We start from the raw sequence: 12,153 nt of genomic DNA, 5'->3' as shown, positions 1-12,153 counted from the left end.
ACCACTGCTGCTGCCCCAACGTGCCCAGTTATTTTGAGAGCCTTTGGCAAAGCACCATTTCATCTCCTTTTCCATTTGGCCTTTTCCTCCCAAATGTCAGGCTCAACGTGATCCATCAATATTTACTGAGTGCCCGCCCCCCCCCCCACCCCGCCCAGAGGCACGGCACCGTGCTTGGTTTCAGAATAAAGATAGTATCATTTTGTAAGACAAATTAACAGTTCACTCTGAGCTAAGAGTTGTGAGTGGCATACACGTTCGGTCTAGCTGGCAAAAGTCATTCAGACTGGGGCCCAGGTGACATTGGGCTGGATTTATAGTGTTTCCCTTAAATGGCTCCCACCTCAGAGTGGCATTAATGAGCAGAGTTGTAGCGGCCCTGTTGGGAAATGGCATTTCTTTGGCCCTCCACCGTGTTAGCAGCAGAGACCACCCAGAAACCGGGCACGGTCATGGTTCCCTGAGCGGAGGAGAGGATTTGTTCCCACAGTGAGGCTATCTTGCTCCCTAGCAGGAATGCCACGGTGGTGGGGAGAGAAATTATCAATACATGACCGTATAAGAGACAGGTCTGTGTACCTGCAGAGTGGCATTTGGTGGCTCAAAGTTTTGTTTTTTTTAACTGCAGATCTGCCCTCTGAAAGGTATCAGGCCCTTCCCATGACCAGGAGAGAGAGAGCAGCACAGAGAGAAACTACGCTGTTTGCTCTACGAGGCTGCCCTGAGGCCTGAAGAAAGGTTATATAGTATGCTGACTAATGGAAAAATCCATTCATGAGGCAGGAGGAGAGATAAGATAGTGAGGGTAACCCACCCAGAGAGGGAAATCAGAGTCACTTTCTGAATCACCCGCTACATAGAAAGGGCAGGAAGGCGATATTAAATTTGGATATTATAAAACAGGAAACACAACTGGTACACAATAGAATGTTTAGATCACATTTTAACTGACAGGAAGCTGCGGACAGTCGCAGTCATTGCCTGAACACCAGGCAGATTTGAAACTAGGAGCTGCTATCGTCACTTTTCATCAAACTAGCATTTCCACCCCACCATATTCTGGAATGATCCAACGTCAGTGTATGTGTCAACATGTGTAAGTGGATTTGCGTGCATCAGCACAGGAGACAGGGGCTGGCCGGACCGTTGCATGGGGCAATCAAAGTCCCCACTCGCACACAGCCTGGCAGGGTAGAAAGGGGGGTCTTGGATTGGAAAGAGCGGAAAACCCCCATCCTGTTTGAAGGACAGTACTAGTGTGAGTAACGCAAACGTTACCCTAAACTTTCTCTACTTAAACATTCACATGAATTCCAGGAACTCTGCATGGAGATACTGCCGCCCCGCTGGCACAGGCCTCAGCAATGGCCCCTTTCCCAGAATTGTGGTGGGGGACAGTGGTGGGTGGCCATAGTGACCTCTGTACATGAAGCCATGCCCCTCAGTGCCTAGCCTATGTGGTCCATGGTGCTCATGAATCATGGGGTTGAGAAGAGGAACACGGGGTTAATCCAGTCGTTCAAATAGGGTACGTTGGGCCCCTCCTCCCGCCTTTGGGTTTGTACCACTCCAGAAGAATCTGTGGCCTTGGAGAAGATCAAATAGAAACTGCTAATGGTCAGCCCTAGGCTGGGAAAGTGCAGGCAACACATTTGCTCTTGGGAAGGTTACCCAGTGAGTCCTGTGAGCAGGGTGCACAGTGCACTTGAGAGTTAAAAAGAAATTCCTTTCTTTTCACCTCCTTTTGTTGACTTTTTTTTAATTGCGGTGAAATCCACATGACACAATTAACCACTTGAAAGCACACAGTTCAGTGGTATTTAGTGTATTCGCAATGTTGTGCAAACACCGGCTCTCTCTAGTTTTAAAATTTTTTCATCACTCCATAAAACGCTCCGTCTCCATTAAGAGGTCACTCCCCATTCTCCTTTGGCCATCACCTAAGTAACCTCTAGTCTTCTGTCTCTCTGAATTTGCTTATTCTGGACGTATCATATAAATGGAGCCATACAACGTGTGGCCTTTTGTCACTATCTTCTTTTACTTAGCATAATGTTTTCGAGGTTAATCCAAGTTGTTGCATGTTTCAGTACTTCGTTTCTTTTGATGGCTGCGTAATATCTCATTGTATGTACAGACCACAATTTGTTTATCCGTTCGTCCACTGATGGACATTTGGGCTGTTTCAATCATTTGGCTCTTAAAAATAAAGCTGCTACAAACACGTGTGTCTAAGTTTCTGTGTGGACATTATGTTTTCATTTCTCTCGGGTAGATACTTAAGGATGGAATCGCCAGGTCATATGGTAATTCTACGTTAAGCTTTTTGAGAAACAAACTGTTTTCCACAGTGGCTGTACCATTTTACATTCCCACCAGTATGAAGGTTCCAATTTCTCCACATCCTCACCAGTATCTGTTGTTATCTGTCTTTTTGATTACAGCCACTCTAGTGGGTATGAAGTAGTATATCATTGTGGTTTTGATTTGCATTTCCTTAATGACCAGTGATGTTGAACACCTTTTCATGTGCTTATTGGTCATTTGTGTTATGTTCTTTGGAGAAATGTCTATTCGAGTCCGTCCTTCGCCCAATTTGTAATTGTGTTGTCTTTAAGAGTTTTTCATGTATTCAGGATATTAAACCCTTATCGGATATATGATTTGAAAATATTTTCTCCCATTTTGTAGGTTGTCTTTTTCACATTCTTGATAGTGCCCCTTGGTGGACAAAATTGTTTAAATTTTTATAAAGTCCAATTTATCTATTTTTAATTTAATTAATGTTAATTTTGTTGCTAATGTTTTTGGTGACAAATCTATGAATCCATCGCCAAATCCTATGTCAGGAAGATTTATCCCTATGTTTTCTTCTAACAATTTTAGCCCTTATATTTAGGTTGTTGGTCTATTTTGAGTTAATTTTCCTACATGGTGGTGTACTCCAATGGTTGATTTTCTTATGTTGAACCACCCTTGCATTCCTGGGGTAAATCCCGCTTGGTCACGGTGTATAATCCTCTCAATGTGTCATTCGATTTGGCTTGCTGGTATTTTGTTGAGGATTTTTGTGTCTGTATTCATAAGGATACTGGTCTGTGGTTCTTGTGGTATCTTTGCTTGCTTTGGTATCAGGGTAATGTTGGCCTTATAGAATGTGTCAGGAAGTGTTCCTTCCTCTTCTATTGTTTGAAAGAGTTTGTATAGGATGAGTGTTAAAGCTTTAAATGTTTGGTAGAATTCACCAATGAGGCCTGTTTTTTTTTTTTTTTTCTTTTTTTTAAGTCGGGAGGTTTTTGATTACTGATTCAATCATCTCTTTACTTGTTCTAGATCTGTTCATGTTTTCTATTTCTTCTTGAGTCAGTTTTGGTAATTTCCATGTTTCTAGGAACTTTTCCATTTCATCAAGACTAATTTGTTGGCATACAACTGCTTATAGTATTCTCTTACAACCCTTTACATTTTTGTAAGGTTGGTGGTAACATCCTTGCTTTCATTTCCAATTTTGGTTATGTCTTTTTTCTTAATGAGTCTAGCTAAAGATTTGTCAATTTTGTTGATCTTTTTAAAGAACCAACTATTGGTTTCATTGATTCTATTTTTTTTTCCTATTCTCTATTTCACTTAACTCTGCTCCAACCTTTATTATTTCTTTCCTTCTGTTGGCTTTAGGTGTAGTTTGTTCCTTTTTCTAGTTCCTCAAGGTGTAAAGTTAGGATGTTGATTTCAGAGATCCCTTTTTAACACAGGTGTTTAAAGCTATAAACTTAACCCTGACCACTGCTCTCACTGTATCCCAAAGGTTTGGTACGTTGGGGAGATTGGGATTGACATATACGCACTACTATATATAAAATAGATAACTAATAAGAACCTACTGTAAGGGAACTCTACTCAATACTCTGTAATGACCTACATGGGAACAGAATCTAGGAAACAGTGGCTATGTATAACTAATTCACTTTGCTGTACAGCAGAAACTAACACAACGTCGTAAATCCACTATACTCTGCTAAAAATTAATAAAAAATAAAAAAAGCATATCGCAAGAAATATATGCAGAAAAAAAATTTAAATGGTACACTGTATTTCCCTTTTCATTCATCCCAAAGCATTTTCTAATCTCCCTAGTGATTTCTTCTTTAGCCCATTGGTTAAGTGTGTTGTTCGATTTCCACGTACTTGCAATATTATCAGTTTTCCTTCTGTTTTTGATTTCTAGCTTTATTCCATTTGGTCAAAGAAGATACTTTGTTTAATTCCAACCTTTAAAAATTTAGTGATAATTGTTTTATGGCCTAAAATATGATCTATCCTGCAGAATGTTCCAGGTACACTTGAGAGGAATGTGTGTTCTGCTCTTGTTGGGTAGAGTACTCTGTGTATGTCTTTTAGGTCTAACTGGTTTATAGTGTTGTTCAAGTCTTCTATTTCTTACATATGTATTGTCTAAGTGCTTTATCCGTTATTTAAAGTGGGATATAGAAGTCTCCACCTATTATTGTAGAACTGCCTGTTTCTCTTTTCAATTCTGTCAATGTTTCCTTCATATCCTATGGAGCTCTGTTGTTTGGTGTGTATATGTATATAATTGTTGTAGCTTCTTGATGAACTGATCCTTTTATCAATTTTATTTGTCTCTGGGTCTGAATTGAGTCTCTTGTAAGCAGCATATAGTTAGATCATGTCTTTTTAAAATCCATTTTGCCAGTATCTGTCTTGTAATTGGTGAGTTTAACCCATTTACATGTAAAGTGATTACTGATAATGGAGAATTTTTTTCCTGCCATTGTGCTATTTGTTTTCTACATGTCATAGCTCTTTTTTTCCTCAATTCCTCCAGTACAGCTTTCATTTGTGTTTGATGAACTATTTTCTAGTGTACCATGTTGATTCCCTCTTCATTTCCTTTTCTGTATCTTTTATTTTCTTAGTGGTTACCATGGCGATAGAGTTAACATCCTAAATTTATAACAATCTAGTTTGATCAACTTTTTCTTTTCCTTTTAAATAGACTATAATTTGGGAGCAGTTTTAGGTTCACAGCAAAGTTGAGCAGAAAGTACAGAGAACACCCATATACTGCCTGCCTCACCTCCTCTGCCTCAGACACACACAGCCTCTCCTGCTATCAGCATCCCGCACCAGGGTGGTACACTGGTTGCAACTGACGAACCTACATTGATACCAAAGTCCAGCGTTTACATTAGGGTTCACTCTTTTTTTTTTTTTTTTTTTTTTTTTTTTTTTTTTTTTGCGGTACGCGGGCCTCTCACTGTTGTGGCCTCTCCCGTTGCGGAGCACAGGCTCCGGACGCGCAGGCTCAGCGGCCATGGCTCACGGGCCCAGCCGCTCCGCGGCATGGGGGATCCTCCCGGACCGGGGCACGAACCCGTGTCCCCTGCATCGGCAGGCGGACTCTCAGCCACTGCGCCACCAGGGAAGCCCTAGGGTTCACTCCTGATGCCTTAAATTCTATGGGTTTTGACAAATGTCTAACGAAATGTATCTACCATTATAGTATCATACAGAGTAGTTTCACTGTCCTAAAAATCCTCTGTGCTTCACATATTCATCCCTCCCCCCCAACTCCTCCTGGTAACCACTGATCTTGATCACCCCTTTTTAACAATTATAATAGCCAATATTTATGGAATGCTTACTGCACAAAAAGGACCAGGTTATACACTTTTCAACAGCCTTATGAATTTTCGATTTTACAGACTCTAGATCAAAGAAGTTATCAGTTACCCAAGGCCACGTAGCTACAAAGTGGCAGAGCCAGGATTCAGACTGTGTTTTTCAGGCTCCAGAGACAGCTTTCCATCGTTCACTCTGCTGTCTTAATGAAGATGAAGATGATGGTGACAATGGTGGTGGCAGTAGTGGTGGAAATGGTAGTAATGATGGCATCTAACATTTATGGAAGTAGTGCTTACAGTGTGCCAGGCGCCGTGCCAAGTGTCTTATCTATTCACTCTTCACACCTGCTCTGTGAAGTAGTTATTATATTTATTATTATTATTATTGCCATTTTATAGACGAGCAAACTGAGGCTCAGGTTAGATAGCAATCTCCCTCAAATGCACAGAACCTACTAAGTAGAGGCTAGTGACTGTGACTGAAGACTTCGTTTTGCCTATCCGCCATCTCTCTCTAGGGCTGAAGATGGCAAAAACATAGGACAAGGTCTTTCCCAGAAAATTGGTTGGCTTGGTCTTTGAAGTTCAAAATCCAGGGACTTAAGACTTGACGTTCCTGGGCTCTTTCTTTTCCAAGGACGCATGAGGTCTGACAGCACTGCTCTCCCGTGGGCAGGGCAGACTCTCCCCTTGGCTGTCCAGCCTTAGTTATTGTCTTTCTTGTCACAGGAGGACTGACCCCAGGCTTCTGGGTACACAACCAGGGCTCAGAAATAGCCCCCTAATCGGCCTCATCAGCTTTGAAGGAGGCCGCTGCAGGAGGGGCCTAAGTAGGCCAACACTTTAACCCAGTTACATGAGGGCGGCTGTAATCCGGGCTGATCATGTCTTGCTAAGCTCCCTCGGCGGGTGGTGCGGGACGGGAATGTCCCAAAACTGCTTCCTGTGCCCAAGTATCCCTGGATCTCACTGCAGACACCCCTTTCCCTTCTGGAAGAGCCTGGCCTCAAGGCTACAAGGGCCGAGCTTAATTAGAGTGGCTGCCAGGACTTGAGGGAAGGTTGGTGGTAATTTCCAACCACAGTGAATGTGCATGGCTTAGGCTACCCTAGGTGCTGCTTTTCCCCGAAAGGCCCACCGCCTAACTCTTGTTCCACCTTGTTAGACGAGGTGAGGAAGTCATCGTCTCCCTCTGCGTGGGCCAGACAGCCACTTACATCAACCCAGGGAGCTCAGGACAGGCTGCGCTCCCTTCCCCTGCCCCAGCCCTACCAGCTCATCTCTGGCAATGAGCAGCCCCGGGAGCTCCCCAGGGCAGCAGGCTAAGCCTTCTGGCCAGGCTCTGGTTGGGAAATAAAGAAACCAGAGCTGCCGGGGGCAGCTGGCCTGGCTTGTGTGGCTCCCTCCCTGTCAGTTGGCACGGTGGGCTTCCCTGCGCAGGTGCACTCGGCTTCCTTTCTCTCACGTCCCACGGAACATCTGCCCCAAGAGACAGCCCAACAAAGGGGGCTCCCTCTGGTCAGGAAGCAGAAAGCTCGCCTGGCCTGGGTGGATGCCGGCAGGGAAGAAAGAGAGGATGGAGTGTTAGAAGGAGACTACATGCTAAAAGTTTAGAAGTTGTTTCGAATGGCTGTTCTCTACCAGGAGGGTGACTCTCGTGGAGAAGAGGAAGAATCGAAGTTAACAATGACGGCCCTTCAGTGACCTAAGACACCTCAGATTGGAAGATGTCTGTTATTTTATGTACTGCTGAAAAAGAAAAAAATAAGTTGCCGATTCAATTGTCATGCCACTGACTGGTAAGGTGCCTCTCAAATTTGGAGATTTTTTTTAACACCTTTGTTGGAGTAGAATTGCTTTACAGTGGTGTGTTAGTTTCTGCTTTAGAACAAAGTGAATCAGCTATGCATATACGTACATCCCCATATCTCCTCCCTCTTGCGTCTCCCTCCCACCCTCGCTATCCAAATTTGGAGATATTAAAATCTTCCTTAAAAAGTGTCTTAGAGTCAATGAAATACAGAAAAATGCCTTAAATCTGAGGTCAGCGCCTCTCTCACACACCTCAACCACACGGGGTACAGGAAGGCGCAGCGTGTGAGTGTAGTCAAAACCCCGACCAACTCCTGTGCTCGGAGAACAAGCCTAGTAACCACGCTCTCTGGAAATAGGACCCCCTTACATTGGATAGGACTTCGCAGTTTATAAAGCCCTCTCACACCCATTTATCTCACTGGATGTCTCCCACTGCCCCGGAGTTCAGAGAGGTCTGACTTTGTCAAGCACACCTGGGACCTAAGAGCGGACGGAGAGCTGGGACCACGGGCCCCATCTGCTGAGTCCTACCGCAAGGCTTTTCCAACGACTACAGGACCACTATCTCAGAGAGGGTAGAGACAGACTAGTGAGGGTGGAATTAAGTGTCTTTTAAACGCTTTTCCCAATGAAACTATTTACAGAGCCTCAGTGTACAAAGTGGAATAACATTGGAGTTGTTTTGGGTGAAGCAAGGGGAAAGGCTGGAACCTCACCCACTCTGCACCACCAGCCCTGCAGGTCCTCAAGTTGGCTGCCATCCAAGCCATCCCGTTGGAAACCCATGGAAACCCACGATGGCGACCCTACCAGCAACAAATCCCTCTGTACCTGCCGCCCTTGCACGGAAGGAGGCCCTTCCACCTCCCTCCTCACCCTAAGGAGACCTGGCTGGTTTATAGCTCAGACACCTCCCCAGACTCCCTGAAGCTCTGAGGAACAATCTGGAGTAAGGAGCCTTCAAACTCTCTTGGTAACATTCTTTTCTCAAAGCTGGACTTAGATATTATTCTTCATACCTTTGGGTATGCCTTAAAATTTTCATGAAGAAACGGCACTTGGTGTAGATGGGCACGTCAAAGAGATGACTTCCAACCTGGAAGCTTAAAGTCAAAACAAAATCAAGCAGGAAGTTTGCTTTGAATTATGAGCTGGGGTGAGGCCTGGGCACTGAGTCTTTGTAAAGCTCCTCAGGTGATGCTAATATGCAGGAAAATTTACAAGCCCCTGTATCAGCGGCATCCTGTCATCTCCAACACTCTGGAAATCTGAGGGAGGCCCGTCCATTCTCAGAGGGAGAAAAACTGGAGAGCCCAGGGTCTTTCTAAAAATGTAAGGAGACTGGGGACTCTTGGCGACTAGGGAAGGAGCAGCTGAAGGGACAGGACAGCAGGCAGCACCTCTTACTGGTCCCTGGATGGAGAGGGAAGCGGGAGGGGAAAGGCGGCGGAGACCAGGGAGAACCAGCGGCTGGAGCAGTGGTACAGCTGGGGATGGGTCGTTGGAAAGGAGAAAACCGACGCGGCCCATGCTATTGGCTCTGTCGCCTATCAGAGCTTTGTTAAGGAAGCATCTACCCTCCTTGCTATGACCTGCTGTGTAGTGAGACTCCGAGGCCACCGGCCGGCTGCGATGCGGGCAGAGCCCCACTGAAGCTAGGAAGCCAGCTGTGGAGGGCAGAGCCCTTCGGGTCATCCATCAGCAACAGAAGTAGCCTCCGCTACTGCCTTCCTGGGAGACGCTACTGCCTTCCTGGGAGACGCTTCAGCCCCTCCGTCGCACAGCTCAGACACCCCAGATATGCAGTGGAGATGCTAGGCGAACGCTGACTGGGAGAGAGGCAGGTACAGGCAGTAACAGAGAGTCCTTGACTTTGGACTAGGCCAGCCTTACTGGTTGCCAAGGTTAGTAAACCACATGGCCTTTGAGTCAGCCACTGCATTTGTCAGCCTGACATCTGTGGATCTCTGTCCCCGCACTGGCCTTGGCAAACCAGGACAAGGGGAAAACTCACTGGGGGATCAGGTTGTAACCATCAGCTGCTCCCTGCGCCTCAGAGGGGTAGGTGACACATTCCATGGGCTGGTGGGGCTTCTGCCACGTAAACACCAGCCCTGCCTGTGTGCCCCGGGGAGTGCAAGGGGGACCCTGGAGGGGATAAACAGCTACCAGGGATGCAGAAAAGCAGTTGGCTGCCTCACCCACACCCCGCCCAGAGGTCTAGCGAAGGGGCAGGCGGAACAGATGCTGTCTCTGTTCTCTTTCCTCACAACACGCCTCCTCACCCTGGATCCCAGCTACCCAGGGTCCCGCAGAGAAGGAGGGTGGAGGCCCACCGGCTGGAGCTCGAGGTGCCCGGGCCATCAAAGGCACGGGGCCCCATGCAGGAGAACTCAGGGGATGAGCGACAGCTTGTGGGGCCTCCCACCATTTTGCAGGACTCTGGGATAAGAGCGTCGTTCACCGAACACCTTCCAAGGACCAGGTCCTGGGCCAGGGGCTAAAGGATGCATCAGACCCCTCTCTGCCCTCAAAGAGCTCAACGTCTACAGAGGGAGACAGCGCCCTGATGACTTCCTAGGAGGCAAATGGGGGCCCCGGAGTGAGCACCGGGGAGCCGAGTGGAGGGGTACCTAACGCATACTGGGGCTCAGGGAAGACTGCGTGCAGGCGCTGACACTCGAGCTGAGACCTCCGGACAAGCAGGGAGAGCGGGGTAGCCGAGAAAACAGCGCGAAGAACGAGACAAAGCAGCGAGACACGGCAGGGCACGAACAAGTGGAGCTCAGTATGGCTGGGGCAAAGGGTCTGCTACGGATGGGTCTTTGTGGGACGCGAGGGTGAGGAGATGCCTACAAGCCCCCGCGGGAGTGAGGCAGTCAGGTCTCCATCGGAAACTATTGCCTGCAGTAGAGGGTACAGACTGGAGCAGAGACCTTCAGCAGGGGCAGATGCACGAGCCCAGGGGACAGGGGGCCTTGGCCTAGGTCTTTCTGAAATGGGAGACACACAGAAAGGCCACGGGGCCAACCTGCCGCACGTCCTTCCGGCAGCCTCTCCCCCCAGGGCCAGCCTTTGCCTGGCCCCCTGTAGCCCCATCCCGTTTACTTGTAGGCCTTTCAGCCGTGCTCTGCTCTGCGGCTCACCAGGGTCAGCTGGCCACAGAAGAAAAGATGGGCTTGACCCCCTGCCTCGGCAGTCGTGGGGCCCGCCCTCCTCTCTCTCGCCTTCCACCTCACTGCCCGGTTCTCCTCCCGTTCCCCTCAGGCCTGGGGGCCCCGGGCGAGGGTCTGCCCGGTCATGCCAGCACCCAGACAGGCAGCAGAGTCCAGGGGAGAGTGCTGAGCACCGAGGCGCTGGAGCCTCACCAACCTGGCTTCCCAGGCCAGCTCTTCCACTGATTGATTGGATCTGAGCCTCAGCTTTCTCCGTTTCTGCCTGTTCCACAGGGACAGCATGAGTAATCAGCCCGCCGTGTTTCTGAGGGGATTACATCCTGTAATGCGTGTGGAGGAACCTAGCACCATGCCTGGCACACGGCTGTAGCTATAGCTTTACTGATGGAGAAGCTGGGGTCACAAGCCAACGAGTGACTTGCCCAAGCTGGTGGTTTTGTGGCCCTGGATGGCAGGGCCCAGCCTCTCCGATAGCCTGGGTGCCCAACTACTGGCCAATGAGGAAATCCACCTGCACTGGGGACCGCTATGCCTAGCTGTGTCCCTTCTAGAAGCAGCCACAGCGGCAAAAGTCTGAGTAGGGCCTCTGTCTGGTGTAAAGGCGGGCTGCGCTGATCACAGTCACCACGGGCTGCTCAGTGGGGAGCCCTGGACAGCCGGGTCCGACTGTTCCCCAGGGGCAGGGTTACCTCCACATGGGACGGTCTGACCTGTGTCAGCCTCGCACCTCTGCTGAACAGAGCCCGCCCTCAGGAAACCTGGGATGAGGGAGCCTGATCACGTCTGGTTTTAGAGCTGCCACCCCTAGCTCAGTCCTCCAGCCTGGCCCAGCGCACATGGGGCCCTGCGAGCCCAGCAGATGCCCCCAGCAGACAAGCCCCGCTAAGAGCACAAGGCCTGCTCGGTCCCTGGCAGCACTAGTGGAAGCAGGCAGCAGCGTGGGGGGATTCGAGGCCGCACGTCCGGCCACGCGACTCCCAGGGCAAGAGCTGTGCTGAGTGCGCCAGCTGCCCCTTGGTGGTCCTCCACGGCCTGGACGACCATCGGCCCCTTTTGTCTACTTTTCAAAGCAGAAGCCCTACTGAGAGGGTTCTGAGAAGCAAGGCCAAGACTCCTGGGTTCTCATAAACCTTTTAATAGCAGTAAATGAAGGAAACATTTAACAGTGAGTCCCATGGTGAGGGTTCCTTTCATTCAAGGATCTTCAACAACAGAAACACCTCAGACTAAAATTCAGAGTGCTAAGTACACAAATTAATGACCATTTATTTCCAAAGGTGACTGCAGAAACCACTGTGGTACAATCAAAAGGTTTTACAAAACAGAGAAAACGTTACAAAATGCCCCAAGAGGCAAGCAAACTGGTAGGGGCACAGAGCACCCAAGAACCAGCTTGGCAAAAATACTCATTCTGCAGCTGTTTAGGGGAATCACAAAGACCGGTTCTAAAGGGAGCCGCTGCGGGGGCGGGGGCCAGGGAGGGGTGTGCCCAGCGCATAGCAATCCCACCCTGGGAA

The sequence above is a fragment of the Leucopleurus acutus genome, assembly GCF_964270905.1.
Source record: "Leucopleurus acutus genome assembly, chromosome: X".
NCBI lineage: Eukaryota > Metazoa > Chordata > Mammalia > Artiodactyla > Delphinidae > Leucopleurus > Leucopleurus acutus.
The sequence above is the reverse complement of the archived record's forward strand: the minus strand, read 5'-3'. Positions refer to the sequence as shown.